This window comes from Monodon monoceros, unplaced genomic scaffold (assembly GCF_005190385.1).
Source record: "Monodon monoceros isolate NGI ecotype Baffin Bay Population unplaced genomic scaffold, NGI_Narwhal_1 Super_Scaffold_3, whole genome shotgun sequence".
NCBI lineage: Eukaryota > Metazoa > Chordata > Mammalia > Artiodactyla > Monodontidae > Monodon > Monodon monoceros.
In genome coordinates, this window is record NW_021703780.1 from 91,300,220 (window position 1) to 91,317,723 (window position 17,504).

General features: G+C 50.5%; 1 protein-coding gene across 3 annotated transcripts in view; it reads left to right on the top strand.

Annotated features, from left to right (window-relative positions):
* The window catches only part of ITPR1 (inositol 1,4,5-trisphosphate receptor type 1), a 321,687-nt gene that overhangs the window by 230,432 nt on the left and 73,751 nt on the right, over positions 1 to 17,504 (top strand). The gene's annotated exons all lie outside the window — the stretch shown is intronic.

Sequence of the window (17,504 nt, forward strand, 5' to 3'; positions counted from 1 at the left end):
CACGTGACCCCAGGTGTGCCCATCACCTCCAGTCCTCCACCGCATTGGCCTTCTTGTGTTCTGTATCTAGGTCAGTGGACTTCCCACCGCCACCCGTGCAGTCACCCGAGCTGGAAACCTTGATGTCATCGTCTCCTCCCTCTGGATTTTCATCAGGAACTCATTCTGCGTCTACTCTACCTCCCAGTATTCTAATAGTCAGAACTTAGTTCAGACTTGTAATGAGCCAGACAGTTGACACCTGGAGGCTACATGACATGCCCAAAGTGACCTGGCTGGGGCTGGGGGAGCTGGGGTTGGAAACGAGGCGCTCTGGCTTCAGAATTCCTGCCCCTGACCAGCATCCTATACCATCTGCCAGAACGGCCATCTGAGCTCTGAGCCTGAGATGGGCTCTTCAAGGCCTCCCTGCCTCCGGACATTTCTCTCTTCCATACTGCTGTCAGTGTTGCCCACCCCGGCCCACCAGATGAAGGCCGGACCACCTCATTCCCTGTCCTAACAGCGTTCCGCGGAAGATCAAATCCACTGCCCTGTTGCTGCGATCCACTGGTGCCCACGTGCCTGGCCCTGCCTGGGTTCCCACGCTCACCCCCGCGTTCATTGTCCTGTGGCTGCAACCTGCTCGTTTGCCTGGCCCTGGCCGTGTACTCAGATGCCTCTGCTCTGTGTGGGACGTGCCGCTTTCCCTTTGCCTGGCACACGCTCCCTGAGCCCTGTTTAAATTGCCTCCTGCTCTGGAAACTTCTTGATCTCCTGAGGCAGAAGTAGTGGTCTCTTTGGGCAGTTCATTTACTCAGCAATCACTACTCTTGAAATGGAGGCTCATTGTAAGACCCGAGGAGGCAGAGATCAAGTCTGTCTTCACCCCCAGGCTCCCCAGAGAAGTCTCTGCATGTGTTGGATGAAGGGAAGTCAACCTGTACGTAACAAATACACGTAGAGAATCCTGCTCTGTCGGGCTCCTCTGGGGATTAAATGAGATAATATATGGAAAGCACACAGCAGCTCAGGATGGTGCCTAATATGTAGTGATTGCTCACAGTTTCTTTTTGGTTGTATGTCTTCCTCTCCTTCCCCCTCCCCCCACCCAGGAGTGTAATTTCTCCCAGGGTCAAGCCTCAGTCTTACTTTCCAGCACCTGGACCATGGTGGGTGCTCAATAAATGCTCCCTGAATGAATCAAAGTCTAGACTCTGTGTCGCCACCATGTTACGTTCGTCATCTTGTTCTTTTCCCAATATAAGCATGAGGATGTGAAATGTGAAAATGTGTTGTTAACAGTTATCACAATTTTGAAGAGGCACTTTCTTTATGTGAGAGAAGGAGTTAAGTTTATCTGAACCCAAGGGAAATATATAATGTCAATCTGGAGAAATCTCCTTGTGATGCCAGAGATTCTTGATGGATCTCTCCCTTCTTCTTTTCTTCTTTATAGTAACTATAGTTGGTGGTAATAATAATGAGTACCAAAGTCTGAGCGCTCACGTGCCAGGAGCGAGGCTTGGTGCTTTCTCTGCATGATCTCATTTACTCTGCGTGGTGGTCCTGTGTGGGCAGGTACCGCCTGGACCCCTCTTTGCTCAGCGGGAAATAGAGGATCTGAGAGGTCAAGTTGCTTGCTTAGGGTCACAGAGCTAGCTGGTAGTTGTATCAGGGTTTGTTTCAACCCCACATTCCCCAGGGAAGTCTCCTGCATGTGTTGGGTAAAGGGAACTCGATCTCTACGTAATGAATAAACATAGAGAAGAGCCTGAGCTCTCAGCCCCTCTGTAGAATGTGTGGCTTCTCTCTCTTTGTTCTTCTTTTTGCTAGTGGGCTCACTGTGGAGGGCGGTCTGCCTTCCAGAGAAGTCCTGAGATGGCTTGTGTGTCTTTGCTTTGGTTACATCACCGGCCTGTGCATGACGGAGAAGAGAACCACGAAAGACTTCACCTTTCAGGCTGGGCATCTCATTTGTCAAATAAAAATTACATGTGCCACACATGCTGCTTCCCCTCTAGCGGGTTCCAAGGTCTCAGGTCCATGAAAGTTAATGGGAAGGAAGGTCTCTTGCATAACTTCCTCTCCGTGGAGACAGAGGGCAGCTCATTGAATTAGGGCTCCTAAGAAAAGTTAGATTACATTGCTACAATTTTTGATTTTCGCTTGCATCTAAAGGAGCATATGTACTTCGGTGTAATGTGAGGCTTATTAGAGCTCATCTTTTGCCCATTTTGCATGAAGAAGCTCCATGCACTGGATTCTCCCCATATTCGAGTCTTGGGCAGGTTGAAGAATGTTTATGTGTTGCAGAAGGAAAAGGAAAGGACTTGTTGCCTTTATAAAGTGCCCATTGCAGGGCAGGCACAGCGCATGGTGCTGCTATGTACTTGATCTGGGCTAGGTGGGATAACCCCAATTCTGGATGAGAAAACTGAGTCCCAAAAGATCGAGGGAGGTCTTACGCAAAGTCACCCAGTTAGCAGAGCTGAGATTCGGTACCCTGGTCTATCTCCCTCAAAACCTCTTGACTTTCTACCGTGCTGGACAGCCTTGAAGTTGCATGGGTCCAATGCCAGGGGAGTTAATCAGTGCCCTACATCCACTGTGGTGCTTTGCATCTTCCTCGTCATTGTTGGGAGCGGGTAGGCAGCGCTAGTTATTTGATCTGAGAAGCAAGTGGTCACTGCTTGGTCATGCAGTGAATTCTCTAAGTCAACTTAGGAACCACACGATGGAAGCACGCCCAGTTTTATAATAAGGTATGAGTTTTTCTGTAGTTGCCACTGGTGTCCTTTCTCTGGTCAGAGGTGAACTTGTCCCTAACACAGGAAAGGCTCATGCTTGGTTACGTTTCTCTTAGTTTTCTGGAATCCATGTTGGGGGGGAGTGGAGGGGCAGGAGAGTGAAAGCTGGGGTGCATTGCAGATGGCTGCAGCAAACCCCTCTACTGTTCGCAGTTAGTGGCTGCATGTGTGAGTCGTATGCCTGTCTTATATTTACAAGAGGAAATATCCCGTTTAATTTTCTTTTCGCACCAAGAGCCCAAGTGTTCAGAGAACATGGTGTTTTAACACTCCCTCGGCTATCAGCTGCAGAGCGGAGGTTGTATATTGTCACATACAGTTTTCTGAGTGTGTTTCTACATTGTTACCTGGCAACGTTGCCACGTCGGGACAGGAAGATGTATTGGTTCCTACCAGATCTGCGCTGTTTATATTATAGAAGGTCGATGGTGTTTTCGTCACAGGAATTTAGAAGAGGAGAAGGCTTGGGCTAATAGGGCTCAGTTGAGAGATGAGCTGATGTGCTGACCTAGGACCAAGGGTTCAGTGGGGGATGGTGGCTCTTGCCCTGCCTGGATGGATGCCTTGTTGTGTTGTTGACCACCTCCCAGTTCTGATGAGAAGGGAAATCGCATGGTAGGGATGATAGCCACAGCATCCCTTATTGGGGTCACCCTCTGAGCTGCTTATATCCCTATGGGGTCTTCTGTTTAGCGGATAGGATGCGTTAAAGGCCCTGTGGTTCAGAATTTGCGTGCCTAGTGGGGCCTCGGGCCATCATAGCACCCATGCCCTGTGTGATTAACCCCATCCCTTGAAGAGATTTGTGTTCAAAACCCTTGCATCATGGGTTTGAAAGTCCTCTCGGTTGAAGCCACACGTTCAAAGACTCAGAAAATGCTTACTGAGACCAAGGGCATTGAATTCTGCAGCACCTGTAACATTTCTTGAAAAATGCTTGAGAGGGAAAAGTTCCCATGGTAACAGTTTTTTGAAAGAGTCTTGTGGCATCACTAGGTTAGACAAGATAGCAGAGTAATGGGGGTTCAGCAGCACAGCTTGTAAGCACACGCTCCTTTAAAGCTACTTCCCGGTGAAGATGTCAGAACCAGAGTCTGTCCAGGAGCCCCGGCAGCGCTGGAGACTCTGACCGGGTTGGGGTAGATCTCAGGGCCTCCCGTTGGCGTTTCCCTCTGCACTTCTCACCTCTGTTGGCCTCCCGAAGGAGGAGGCCTATTTTTTTTTTTTTTTTTTTTTTTTTTGCGGTACACGGGCCTCTCACTGTTGTGGCCTCTCCCGTTGAGGAGCACAGGCTCCGGACGCGCAGGCTCAGTGGCCACGGCTCACGGGCCCAGCCGCTCCACGGCATGCGGGACCCTCCCAGACCGGGGCACGAACCCGCGTCCCCTGCACCGGCAGGCGGACTCCCAGCCACTGCGCCACCAGGGAAGCCCTCCACTGGACTCTTACTGTCTTGCCTGTTGAGAAAGAAAAAGACAACTGAATCTTCCTGGAGGTATTTAGAAACCATCAGTTGGCTTTAAATGTATGTATTTTGAGTGCTCTGACCTCCTTTGAAAACCCAAGTCATGTATTTGGTTTCACACGGTTCTCTGCTCTTGGGTGTTAATACAACTCCTGGCATCATCCGAAATGTCCTCAGAGGATGCCACAGGATTCCTTAAAGTTTTATTCTACAGCAAGTAGATTTTTTTTTTTTTTTTTTGATACCTGAGGAGGCCTTGATCCTGAGGGTTCCGAGCTTGGGTGATCCTCCTGAGCGTCCTTAATGTGGAAATCTATAGCCTACTCTTTAAACTTTAAGATGATCCCTAACTGGCTTAAAGTCCTCAACCCGCAGGCTGAAGAAAACGCTGCAGAAAAAAAAAAAAAAAACAAGGTCATGCTGCATTTTTTTGGTAAGCACAGGAATCAACAAAGAGATGTTATATAACTTCTATTTATATCCTCCTTGCTCATTATCTGCAGGCAGACGAGAGTCGATGGGAAGGGATTTAACGAGCTCTCCGGGTTTGCTCACCTTCCTGAGCTGGTAGGAACCAGCTTGTTCTCAAGTGCGTCAGCAAAGAATCTGGCTGTGGGTGGGCGGCCAGGGTAGGTGGACAGACTTGTTGCCATGGTGTTCTTTAATTCCCCTGTCTCTCAGCCATCTCGCTCCCCCTTCCCTGACTCCTTCTTCTCCCCACCTTTTCTTTTCTTTCTTTTTTTCCCTCCAATCCATCAGCTTGCTTGTTTCTCACGCCTAGCTCAGTATTCTTGGAGCTGTCTCCAGAAACAGAATATTTTCCTTTTGCCCCTAAGAGTTCCCCATTGTGTAGCTCTAAGACATCAGAAGGGTTTCGGCTGAGGTGTCTTTTCTCCCGCCCTCACCTGTTTCTTTTCCTAGGATGATTTTCTTTATTACCAGTCCCTTCATTATAGGGACCTGTCCTGGGAGTCTTCAAGCTCATCCGATAGAAGCTTACCCTTTGCTCTCGGGTTGGCCCTGAGCTAGATGGATTCCACTGCCTGTTGGACAGACCATCGCTCTGCCCCACAGAAGGAGGGCTGTTGGCATTTCCATAATCCTCCTTGTGCTCTTGCCCTGGGTGGGGTGACAGCTCTTATCTCATCTAGCACATTATAAGGTGGAACCACATGAAAACAAAGGAAGGCGTTTGTCCCACAGTGATAATTCCTGGAGCTTGGGCAACTTCTGTTACCTGAAGGCTGCAGGTTGGGATTACTCAACCTGCACTAAAAAAAAGTGGCTGCTGCATCTAGTTCTCAGCAGGGAAGCAGAAGTGCCCTCCTGAGAAGCCCCGGTGGCAGCTCCGGGGGTGTCCACCTGCACCCTGGCTGCTCTGATGGCTTTGCCTTGTCGGTCACATTCCCACCAGAGCAGAGACATTTAAAAGACGTGAGTTAGGGAGGTTATAATGAAATGTTCTTCGAAAAGAATAAGTAGTTCCCGTGAGGATAGGCTTAAAAAAAAACAAAGCCGAAACCCACCCCTGCCTTGCCCAAGAGTTGTGCAATTCTTAATAACAGTAGCCTGTTTGAATAATCAAAGGCGAGCTGACTTCCCCTTAGTAACTTCTGTTAGAGCCATCTGCATAAAATATCCCCAGATTCCAGACCAAGAAGGCAACTTTTTTTCCCCCCTTCTGAGTAACTGGAGGGACTTTCCCTTTGGAACTTTTCCAGTCGAGCTAACTTCATGGTTGAGAATACTTTCTCATTAGAAACTGTCAGCGGCTAGAGTCCTGCCGTGGGGGCCTTAAAGACGTGTCACTCACAAGCCTGGACCCTGCGCACTGAGAACCTAAGTGACATTCACAGCTGGCATCGGCACCTCTGCCATGACCCTCCTTCTTACTGAGAAATCCATGCCCACGTGCCTTTCCTGAGTCCTCTAAGTTCCTCTGTGAAAGTGTCAGAGCCTCTCTTGATGTTTCTCCCAGTTACCTTTGCCTGGGTTTTAAATTTGTCATCAAGATGTCCCAGATGCCAAAGGGGAGAGTCCTGTAAACCATCTGATATCTTCAAGCCACTCGTTTCCCTTTGAATTCAGGACTTAAAAATTTAGATTGCTGTTGGAGGAGGAGGGTGCTTCAGTTGCCCTCACCATACGGTGTTTGAAAAATGTGTTTTCATTAGCCTTCTTGCAACACAAGCCCACAAACTGTTCAGCCCCGAGCTTGTAGTTATCAAGTCAGGGGTGTGAGCCAGGTTCTGAGATGGAAGGTCTACGAATGATTGTCCTTCCCGCCCCACCTTCAAAATGCAAGTGTCAGCGAGGCCAGAGTAGTTAACAGTGAACTAGTTGGATTAGGATCCCCAGCCAGCCTGAGCCCATCGCAGAGACCTGGGCACAAACCTGATAAGCCTCTGAGAGGTGAGAATGCCACATTAGCCTCCTTCAGCTGGCCTTTGGCGTTCGGCGTTTTCCCCGCTTGGCAGGATTTTGAGCTTTCACGGACAGGGATCTTCTGGTTATTGAGTTAAACTTCAGCTGCCGTAGATGCAAAGCTGGACTCGATTTAAGTTTTGCAGGATTGCACGTCCTTCAGGACTACTGTGCGTTCATTAAGATAGCAGGTATTGATGGAGCCCCTGCTGGGTGCCGGGCACTGGATGAGGTGGCCGTGACACAGTCCGGACTGAGATCATAGACGGCCTGCCCTCGAGGAGGTTATAGTCTAGCAGGGGAGATGGATCGTAAGCCAGTTAACAAATAAGGGAGAAGCGTGAAGAGGGAAGAGTGTCATGGAGGGGCCACTTAGGGTGGTCAGAGGAGGCTTCTCCAGGGAGATGCATTTAAGCCCAGACTTAGCAGACGAGAAGAGAACAAGTGGCGTGAAGAGCAGAGGGCAGGAGTGTTCAGACAGACGGGTTGGCAGGAACTGAAGGAAGCCAGCGTGGTTGGAGCATAGCACTGGGGGGGGGGGGGGGGGGGCAGGGGCGCGGGGCATGAGACCACTGCTCGACCCAGGTACTGAGCTTCTCGTCAGGTGGGAGGCTGAATTAGGTGATCTCCACGGCCCCTGCCAAGCCCTAGTCAGTGCTTCTAAAGGGCACCAAGTTGGCTCAGGCTGTAACCTACTTGGATACACGTTACCGATGTCAGAGCCATAATCTGTTAAGCAGCACTTACACAGATGAGTGCTGTGTAATTTTATCCGCCATCTCCATCCGTCTGGCCATCTGTACGTTTTACTCTTGGATCCCAAGGATGTTCTCTGCAGCCATATGGGCCCCCTGATGGGCCAGTACCCAGTGAAATGGACCTGCTGGGTTGGGAGGACTGAAAGTCCTGGAGCGTGTCCTTTGGGGTTCAGACCAGGACTGAGACCTGAGAGGTCATCTGATCGAGCAGAGGACAGCGGGTGATGGTGAGCCCTCCGTCAGAAGGCGCTCGCTTTGCTTGATGTTTTGCGTTTGCCAGCCAACGTCCTTGCCCCCGACAGGCCAGGGTATATTTATTTCTTTTTGGATGTTATCCGTCGAGCAGGTGTGTCACAGTTCGGTTTGTTGAGAGTGGGGAAGGAGAAGTATCTGGTACAGAACACCTACCAGGTGCAGGCCCTGTGCTGGGCTTGCACTGTTACCTTCTTGATTCCATCCTCCAGGCCTCTTGGGTGGCACTTCCCCTCCTCCTCTCTCCGTTACAGATGAGGAAACCGAGGCTGCAGGTTAATAAATGCCCTGTCCATACCCGCCCAGTTCCTCAGCCACCCCTGTCTACCTGTTTGTACCTCGCTGAGTGTGCAGGACGTGGAGCCCTTTCTCTGAACCCCTGCTGCTCTCCGTACAAACACAGAGAATGGGTGTGCAAAGGATCCTTCTTGACGTCGACATAAAGCTCAAGTTGGATGCCCCTGGGAACCTTGGTGATTTTAGGGCAGAAAATGTCCGTTAGTGTTGATTGATTGGCCCTCAGGTACCCAGGATAGAAATAAGACCAAAGAGCGAAGGTCTTATCCTCCGACTCCTGTGTCAGTTCTTTCTTGATAACGCGGATGGAACCCCCAAGTGAAGGAGGAAGGGACAGCAGCCGCGTCGCCCCTAGGTTCTGGGCGGGGGAGCCACCTGAGCCCTCCTTTGCTGACGCCTGGGGTGCGTTTCTTGCTGATGGAGTTTTTGCAGCACCTCTTGCATCGTTCCTTTCAGGTCTCATGATACACACTGGAGGCTCACTGAGAAGGCCTCTGTCCCCCTGTCACAGATCCCGCAGCAAGGCTGTGGGCAAGCTGACACGAGACCTGAGAGTGTCACCTGAACCACCAGAAGGCACTTTCGTTAAATCATAGAACCAGTCCTGGAGGTCACCCTTGGAGACTAGTGTGCGTCTCCAGCAGCCCCAGACGTTCACTGATACTGATTTTCTTCTTCTCTGGTTGAGTAGATGTCTGTAGACCGAGATTCCAAAACCTCCCCGAGTACTTTAACAAAAGTCATCCCTGAGGTCTAACCAAAGTCTCGTCTGCTTCACAGTGCCTTTCTTTTTTATAAACCTCATGTTGGCTTGAAGAGCAACCACAGTACCTTCTTGTACTTAAAGAAATTTCCCAAGGAGGTCCCTGCCGCAATCTCCCGTCACTTCAGGCAAATTTGGGGTTGCTTCTGTTTCCCACTTTACTGGTCATCATTGTTTTTCTCTGGAGGCTCTTTGTTTTCCTGCCTTTGGCTGGAAGGGACAGACGGCTGTGCCAGTGCACCCCACAAAATATGCTGGCCTTTGGCTTCTGTAAGGAGGTTTGAGAATTGAACTCAGAGAAAATTTGGAGTCCCCTTAACTTCTTGTCCCTGGGTCTTCTAGAATGAAGGCTGAGCTGCCTCCCTGAAATCTGTGTGATTTTACTCTTAAATATTGCTAGAGATGTTATTGCTGACAGTTTACCTACACATACAGGGGCTTTGTAAGATAACACTTTAAAAAAAATTTTTTTTTCGGAAGTACAGTTTGTTGGTTGAGGTGTCATGGATGAGTATGTGAGAAGCTGTCCGTGTTCTGATCCACACGGGAGAGGGAGGACCAGACTGCTTACCAGATCAGGCAGACTTTCTTGGCCAGTGCTGTTTCCTGTGGGCCCCGGGGGACAGGTAAGGAGAGGTGTTAAGCTCTCAGGTCTCAGAAGAAAAGTGGTTCTTAGGCAACAGGTGGGACTTTGCTGCTTGCTAAAATCAGAATTAACTCACCTTGAAAAGCATCATGAAGATCCAGTGCTTTGGTATTGACCTTGGAGCTCAGGCCCTTCCCTGGAGCCCAGTGTCCAGATTAATTTGGTCTTCATCGTCCTCCAGCCCCTCTCTCAGGCCTTGGGAATCAGCGATGAGCAGACGGTGGCCTCCGTCCAGCCCTGGCAGGGAAGAGGAGATGAAGCATGCTGTTTATGTCTGAGTTATCAAGAGATGGCTCTACAGTTTCGATGAGGGAGGAACTCTTTTCAGAAAAATGAAGTTGAAATGTCAGTGCCTTTACAACCCATACTTCGTTCACTTCATCACTTCCTTCTTTTCTGTTTAAAGTTTATATTATTTCTGAACTCATTAAAGCTGGCAACATCCTCAGAGACACTGGTGAGCTGAGACTTGCGGGTGTTTACTGGTTGAAACCCATCAAACCTTGCTAAAAAAATGTCCTTAGAGTGAGTGATCATTTATACCGGGGGAGTGTTTGATTCTTAATGCCCTCTTCACTAATTATTAGATTCTTTTCAAATATCATACTTTTCCTGAAGTCAAGAGTAGTTGAAAATATTGGAAAAACAGTTCATGTTGAAAGGCTTGGGCCTGTCCAGGGGAGGGTCTGACACCATTCTGCCTTGGGTGTATTACACTTTGAGAAGTGGAAGCAATAACATTTGTCTCTGTGTCTAACGGAACCTGAGTGGCGTCTATAACTAGTGGAATTCCAGCTGGATTTTTTTTTTTTAACTTCCTTCATTGTGACAGTTACTGGGAAAGGCTCTTCAGTGTGTTTTTTGCTGTCAGTTTACAGGCCGTCTTGACCTACCAGTACGAGCAGGGCTTGTTTATCTTTGGATGTTTTGGGGACACTAGACTTTGGTCATCACATAACACCCAGCACATTAGTCGATCCACCTATCTTACCTGCTAACTGATTTCCTTTGAAAGTGGTATTGATAGATTATACACCCTGCATTTGAGTAGCTTCCCGTAGTAATCAAAGTGCGTTTCACGTAGTGTTTCATAACTGCACCCTTGATGGACCCCCTCCATGTGATGCACTCAGGGCAGGTGGTAAGAGTCATGTTTTTCAGATAAGGAACCTAGGGCACAAATCCAATTAAGCAAGTTGCCCAAGTTCACGTAGCTGGTTATCGAGGAGCAATGGCTAAAATTCAGGTTTCCAGACTTGCAATTCTCCAGGCTCCTGTGCCTAAAGCATGTGTGTTTTATCACCTGGTTCCTGGTACATGATCTTTGGGTTTTGATTGTTGTCATGGGTTTCTAAGAAAGGGACTCAAGACCTACGGTGGTCATTGAGTGACAGTGGTTCGGTGAACAACCTGTAACCCCCAGCCCCGGCAAAACTTCAACTAGCAAAAGAGCCTTGTTTGGGAGCCCAGGTTAACAAGAGCATCAGGCCTTGCAGGAAAGTTGGGGCATTCACATGTGTTCCTACCATGGCTGTTCTTTCCTGTGAGAAGAGTCTGTGAGACTCTCTGCTGTGCAGCTGAGAGACCTGGGCTGGCGGGTAGGGAGTGCATTATAAAAAGCCAAAAGGTGTTTGGAGTTTGACACACTCTTGCTTAGGTGAGAGGTGTTGAACAAAGCAGGGGCGTTGAGAGCATGGGCTGAGGTGTCAGACCAGTGGGGCTTGAGTCCTGGGGCACCACCACCACTTCCTAGCTGTATGACTTGGCAAGTTACTTAACCTCTTTGAGTCTCAGTTTCCTCATCTGTAAAGTGGGGGTAGTGGTAGCCCCTACCTCATGGGGTAGTTAGAAGGGTTAAATGAGATACTGTATACAAAGCACTTAGGTAGGTGGCAAGCAAATCAGAAGGCTTCAATTATTGTTCACTGTAATTTACAGATCAGGGGTCCCCAGGAAGGGATGGAAGTCTCAGTTAATCACAGGAGGAGAACCCCACAAGCTAAGCCCCACACTTGGGTAGCCATTGCTGTCACTCTGTCACCCGCAGAGCCTCTGAACAAGCTGGACAGGAATGGGTTGGTCTGTTTGGAGACATCCCTTCAAGTCCTGGAGACTCCAGGGCTGAGGCCGAGGTCCCCATGTGCCAGAGGCAGAGTAAAAAGAGAAAAAGTCAGACTCCAGGGAGGAATTTCCATCTGCTCCTGGAAGCACAAGGATTCGGCCCTGTTCAGCAGTCACATTTTTCAAATTCTTGCCTTTAGCCTGAGAACTTAATTCGTTCTGCAGCAGAGAAGAGAGCACGCAGAGCGAATGTCATGGGCTGTGTACCGGGCAGTCAGATAGAAAAGCTCATTCTCTGGAGTCTCTGAAGGCTCAGTGTGAGGGTTTCTAGAAGGTGGACTGCTGCCGAGTGAAATGCTTTCCTTTGGGGAAGGATCAAAGTCTCAGAGGTGTCCCAGGAGCGCTGGGGACTGCTCCCCCCATACCGTCCCCTCTCCCGCCAGACCTGCCCTGGATCACATCCACCTCTGCTTCCTGCTGCTGCCACTTCCTTTATCTGAGATGCTCGTAAAGGGCTCCTCCCGTGTCCCTGCAGGTGCAGGCTGGCTGGCTGGCTCTGGGTTCCAAGGTTCCAAGACTGTCTTTGCCCTCCTTCCCCCAAGTCTTTGAATTCTGGGGAAGATGGCTTTTCAATAAGGTGCTCATTCGCTCACCTTCCCTGTTGTGTGTTCAGCGCATGGCGAAGGCCCGTGGCTCCCATTCTTCTCCCCACACCCCATCCTGCACAGTGTGACCTCTTTCACCTAAAGAAAGGAGTCCCCCCACCCCATCCTGCACACTTCCGGCCTGTTGTTTAGAGGAGCTGCCAGTTGTCTGCTGGTCCCTAACTTCGGGCCGCCTCTGGTTTCAGGAGCTGGGTGGACCTCTCATAAATCACGCTCTGTTCCTTTGCAAGGACTTGGCTGGGCACAGAGGGTGGCTGCCAGGCTAATTAAGGGATATCTTATTATTTTCAAGAGTGATCTGAAAGTGTGGTCTCCTTATTATTTTAAACTAAGACCTCAGTTCTTAAGTCCCCATACAGCTCACGCAGCCCGAGGAGGGCAAACTGTGTCCGCTTGACAGTTAGCTGAGAGCAGGAATGAAATCCGAGCTGCTTGCTGTGTCAGCCAGCCACCACCAAGCCTGGGCAAAGGGACTGGCTCGAGTAGGCAGGAGACGTGGGCTCTGTGTGGCCTTGAGATGTCTGTTTCCCCCTCTGGGCCTCAGTTTCCTCCTCTGTAAAATGTGTAGGGCTGGACTAAATGGGTAGTTCCCAAACAACGTCCTGTGGAGCCCTGGCGTTGCAAGGAGGAGTTGCAGTGATGCGAGGGGCGTCCTCCCTGCTGTGTTTCAGGCTGAGCAGTTCTGCCTGTATCTCTCTCATATCCGGGTCTTTATGGAAGGTGGTGTTAGGGGACGGAGGAGAAGCAGGGTTTCCCTGCTGGGAAAAACATCTGGAAGTGTCTGGAATAGGGTGCTTCCAGCTTTAACATTCTGGGATCCGTCTTTTCTGTTTTGTGGGGATTGTTTTTAACCCTGGCTTACAGTGGCCATACCTGGGTCCCCTCCCACCTCTGTCCCCCAGAGCTTCCATGGAGGTGGCCGCTGCAGGTGGTCACTTTCTCACCTGGCCCGACCCCGGCTTCCTTCACTGAGGCCACTCCAAACATGGACCTGTTGTCCGTGATGTTGGCATTGATGCTGTGTCTGCCCGCAAACCCACCCTCGTTTTTTCGGAGTTGCCTGCCGATCACTGGGGCTGGTGTTCCGTGTGATCACTAAGAAGGCAGGCGGTGCACAGGGCCTTGAGTGCAGAGGCAGGGAGCGGGCGTGGCTCTGCCACACGTCAGCTGACCTCTCCTGACCCCAGCTCTCCTGTCTCTAACGTGATGGACTTATGAATGGTGAGATCTGTCTTGACAATCTCCTAAAACGCTCATGAGACAGCTTACGTGAAGAGGGCTTTGGAATCACATGCAATTTGGAGATAAGCAGAGGGTGAAGAAAGATGGGCCATGAGGGCGGCAGACGCAGGTCCCTCTGCAGGGGGGGGAGATGGCCTCTGAGGGTGGCCCCTTGTCTGGACAGCCTTGACAAAGTTCTCTAGCCTTCGGGTAACAAAGCAGTTTTTTTCCCCCCTTCTCTTCCTTTTTATTGTGATGTGATTTACATACAATAATATGTAGAGATTTTAAGTGTACACTTTGATCAGATTTGACAAATGTTTATACCTATCGTATTTGTTTTCATTGGCTGCTGTAACGAATTACAAAAATCTTAGTGGCTTGAGACAGCCAGATTTTTTATCTTACAAATTCGACATGAGTCTTAACTAGACTAAAATCAAGGTGTCAGCGGGGCTGCATTCCTTCCTGGAGGCTCCGGGGCAGAATCCATTTCCCCCCGCCTTTCCCAGTTTCTAGAGGCCCCTGGGCTATGGCCCCTTCCTCGTGTTCAAAGCCAGCAACGCCGAGTGGAGTCCTTCTCACACCATATCACTCTACCCTCCTCTTCTACTTTTAAGAACCCTTGTGATGACACTAGCCCCTCTGAATAATCCAGCATAATCTCCCTATTTTAAGGTTAGCAACCTTAATTCCATCTGCAACCTTATTCCCCTTTGCCATGTAAGGTGACATATTCCCAAGTCCCAGGGATTAGGGTCTGGACATCTTTTCAGGGATGGGGGCGCATTATTCTCTCTACCACACCTGTGTGAATTCCACCCCAATCAAGACATTTTCTTCACTCCAGAAAGTTCTCTTGGTTCCCTTTTAGTCACTTCCCATTCACCCGCCCCCCGTTTTGCTTCCTCTTACCTGGGACTAATGTTGCCTGCTCTAGACCAGGTTTATTTGGAAGGCGGTGCTCAAACCTGCTGGGTGGCGTGGAGTGAAAAGTCTGGAGAAGTGAAACAGTCTCTCCATGGCTCTTGGCTCTAGGTTTTGGGGGTGGAGGTTGGGGTGTGATTCACTGAAATACGCCCATGGAGGGAGGTAGACCAGTGCCCATGAAGAGCCTGAGGCGGGTCAGGGCCGAGTCCCCACCTGCTCTGGTCTGAGGTCCCACCCGCTTCTGGGGAAACAGTCCTGAGGAGGGCGCCCCCTTCCCACCCGCAGGTCCTCCGAGCACATTGTGACGGAAGCAGGTGGAATGAACAGGTCTGTGAGCCATGTTCAGGGCCTGGTCTCACCGAGTCCAGATGACACCAGGCACCAGGGAGGGGCAGCGAGGGTCTCCAGGAGCCCCTGGCCCCGGCCTGCTCCACGGCCCCTATGCCTTCCCCCGGCACAGCCCCTGATTGGGGACCGGGGGTCCTTAGTTCCTGCACATGCCTCCGTTTTCACTTCTCCTCCCGTACGAGGTACCAGCGCTTCCCCTCTGGAGCCCAGATGTCTTCCTTCTAGGGCGTTTGCTGAGCTTCTCAGTTGGGGCCCCTGCAGCCCCGCTGTCACCCCTCCTCGCTGCTCTGCCACTTCCCAGGCCCGTGCCTCTCACAGCGTCCTGGGAAGACGACATTTGTCACAGTGTGGGCTTCTCGGGCATGCTCCACACCTGATGCACATTATCTGAAAGACCCAAAAGGGTCTCCTGATCTCAAAAAGGAGTGATAGTAACAACTGCTTCATCAGGGGCTGTGTGTGAGGTGAGACGCACGAAGGTTCACCACAGGTTCCCGGCACCTCGTCAGGTCAGCTGTTGGGAGTGTTACTATGCTTATCTCGGGTCTCCATAACCACCCGTGAAGGGTACACCCTGTTACAGTGCCCATTTTGCAGATGAGAAGATTGGGGTTTCAGAGGCGTCGTCACTTTCTGAGGTGACACCAGCTAGTGAGCGGTGGAGCTGAAGACCGGTCTTTCTGACCCTTCTCGCCACTTAGCTGCTTGGGTGATGCCTTTGCTGTGGGGTTTTCACATGATACTAATGTCATGGCAGTGTGAAACCAACACACTTAGCGGGCACTGTGCTAAGCACCTGATGTGCACCCTGGCAGCCCTTCCACGTGGGTTCAGAGACGTTGAGTAATTTGCCCACGGTCACAGAGCCAGCGGATGAGGGACCCCAGCCTTGAGCCCGGGAAGTCCAACAGGAAAGCCTGCCCCACTAACCCCTCCGTGAAGAGATGTTTCCTTGCTTCAAAGCACTGGTGGTATCTCTCCTCTTGCTTCTTACTAAGAGGCGTGATGGAGTTGGCCTCTCATTTCAGCGTGATGGCCGGGTGCCTCGGAGCCGAGCCCAAGACTCCCGGAATCACCTCTCCCATCCTCCAGCCCCCATCCTTGCTTGATGTCGCTTTTCTGTGCTTTACTCATGTCACCGTACCCCGCTGTCCACTCTATCGTTTTATTGACCACGTTCTGTTTATAAAGCAGCTTCAAATCCTTGAGGGACGGGGACTGTTACAAACAGTGCAAAATAAATATACTGGCCGTTGCAGAAACGTATGTAGAAGCCTGTAATCCTCAGTGCCTTGCCTTTCCCTCGTTTTATAAGAGGTGTCCTCGCCCTGACCCTATCAGGTGACATGGGCTGGGTTAACCAGCTAGACCTGAAGCAGTGCATTTGTAGCAGGTGATGGGTGTGTACTCTCACGCTCTTCCCGATGACACGTGGCAGGCTTTGGCTCTTTATTTATTTACTTATTAAAGTGCACTTGTTTTCTTGAATGACCGGAATGTCCAAGGATGCTTTTTCAGTTGCCTCCATGCCATGAGAAGACTGAAGGGGCAGCAACTGAAGTTCATTGCCCCGAGCAGCCGCCTCCTTGTGCAGTCCCCTCCTGACCCCGTGTGGGTGAGACGCTGTGTGACGCCTCTTGGTGGAAAATGTAATCACTGTATTTAGGTGGCTCTAGGTTGAGGTCTTCGTCCGCCGCACACCTCCTCTTGTTTGTCTGCGGAAGCGCTGGCCTTCAAAGAAGTGAACAATTGGAACTTGGTTTCTCACATTAGAGGATATGAGAAATAAGAATCTACAGTATGATGGGAATTTATTTCTCCCGTGGCCGGATCTGATGGGGGGTGTGTGTAGCGAGTCAAGAGGAGCCATAAAGTGTCGAGTTGTATTCATTCTTTCATCAAATCATTATAGAGCGCCTTCTATGTGCTGGGCCTCTTGTGGGTGTTCTGACGACAGCTGTGAACCATGTAGGCGAGGCTCCTGCCCTCTTAGAGCTTACACTCTGCCCAAGACAGACAGTTAAGTAGGTGAACAGTAAATACAGGTGTCGTTTCAGGGGCCGCTTGCTATGAAGAATAAGACAGAGCGTGTGAGGATAAACAGCTGGTGTGGCTGCTGTTAGTAGGATGGTCGGGGTGGTTCTCTGGAGGAAGTGATGTTAATGCTGTGACTGACAGATGAGGGGACCCCAGCCATGGGAAGAGCCAGGAGGAACCGGGCGGTGGTGCTGAGTGTCTGCTGCTGTTTGCCAGCACTCTGTGGACTCAGTGGTTAAAAGGCTACTTTAGTGAAAGTCATTAGCGTGACTATTGAATGACTGTGTCTTTTTCCTACCAAGCCACCAGTTTCACGGGGCGCAGGCCTCTTTTTGCTGAGCATTGTTTCTCCTATAATGGGCGTAATCCCTGACTCATGGCAGGCGCACAGTAAATAGTGGATGGGCAGATGGACAAACGGAATGCCGGTTGAATGGATGGACGAACTAGAAGCCTAAAAGAAAACGGGGAAGCAAAGGGCAGTGGAGCACACTGAAGGCTCGAGCTTGGTTCCCAGAGTGGGAGTGTTGGAGGACTCAGTGACACACAGGATGGAGGCAGGCAGTGACTTGTAAACTGGCATTTGGGAGAGGCTGGAAGAGAAAAGACAGAACCAGAGAGCACAAGTAGGAAGGCTGGATCCTGTGCTGTGTTTAAGAAACAGCCAGAGGTAAAGAAGAACAGGGAGAGGGAAAAGAAAGGGCACGATCAAGAAGAGCTTGGTGGGCAAATGAGGCTGACATTTGTCAGGGCAGCATATGGGCTAGTGGCTAGAAGAAGGGTCACAGTGACTGAAGTTGCATGTTGGCAGATGGAAACGTGGTGGCTGTCGGGGCGGGGGCAGGCGC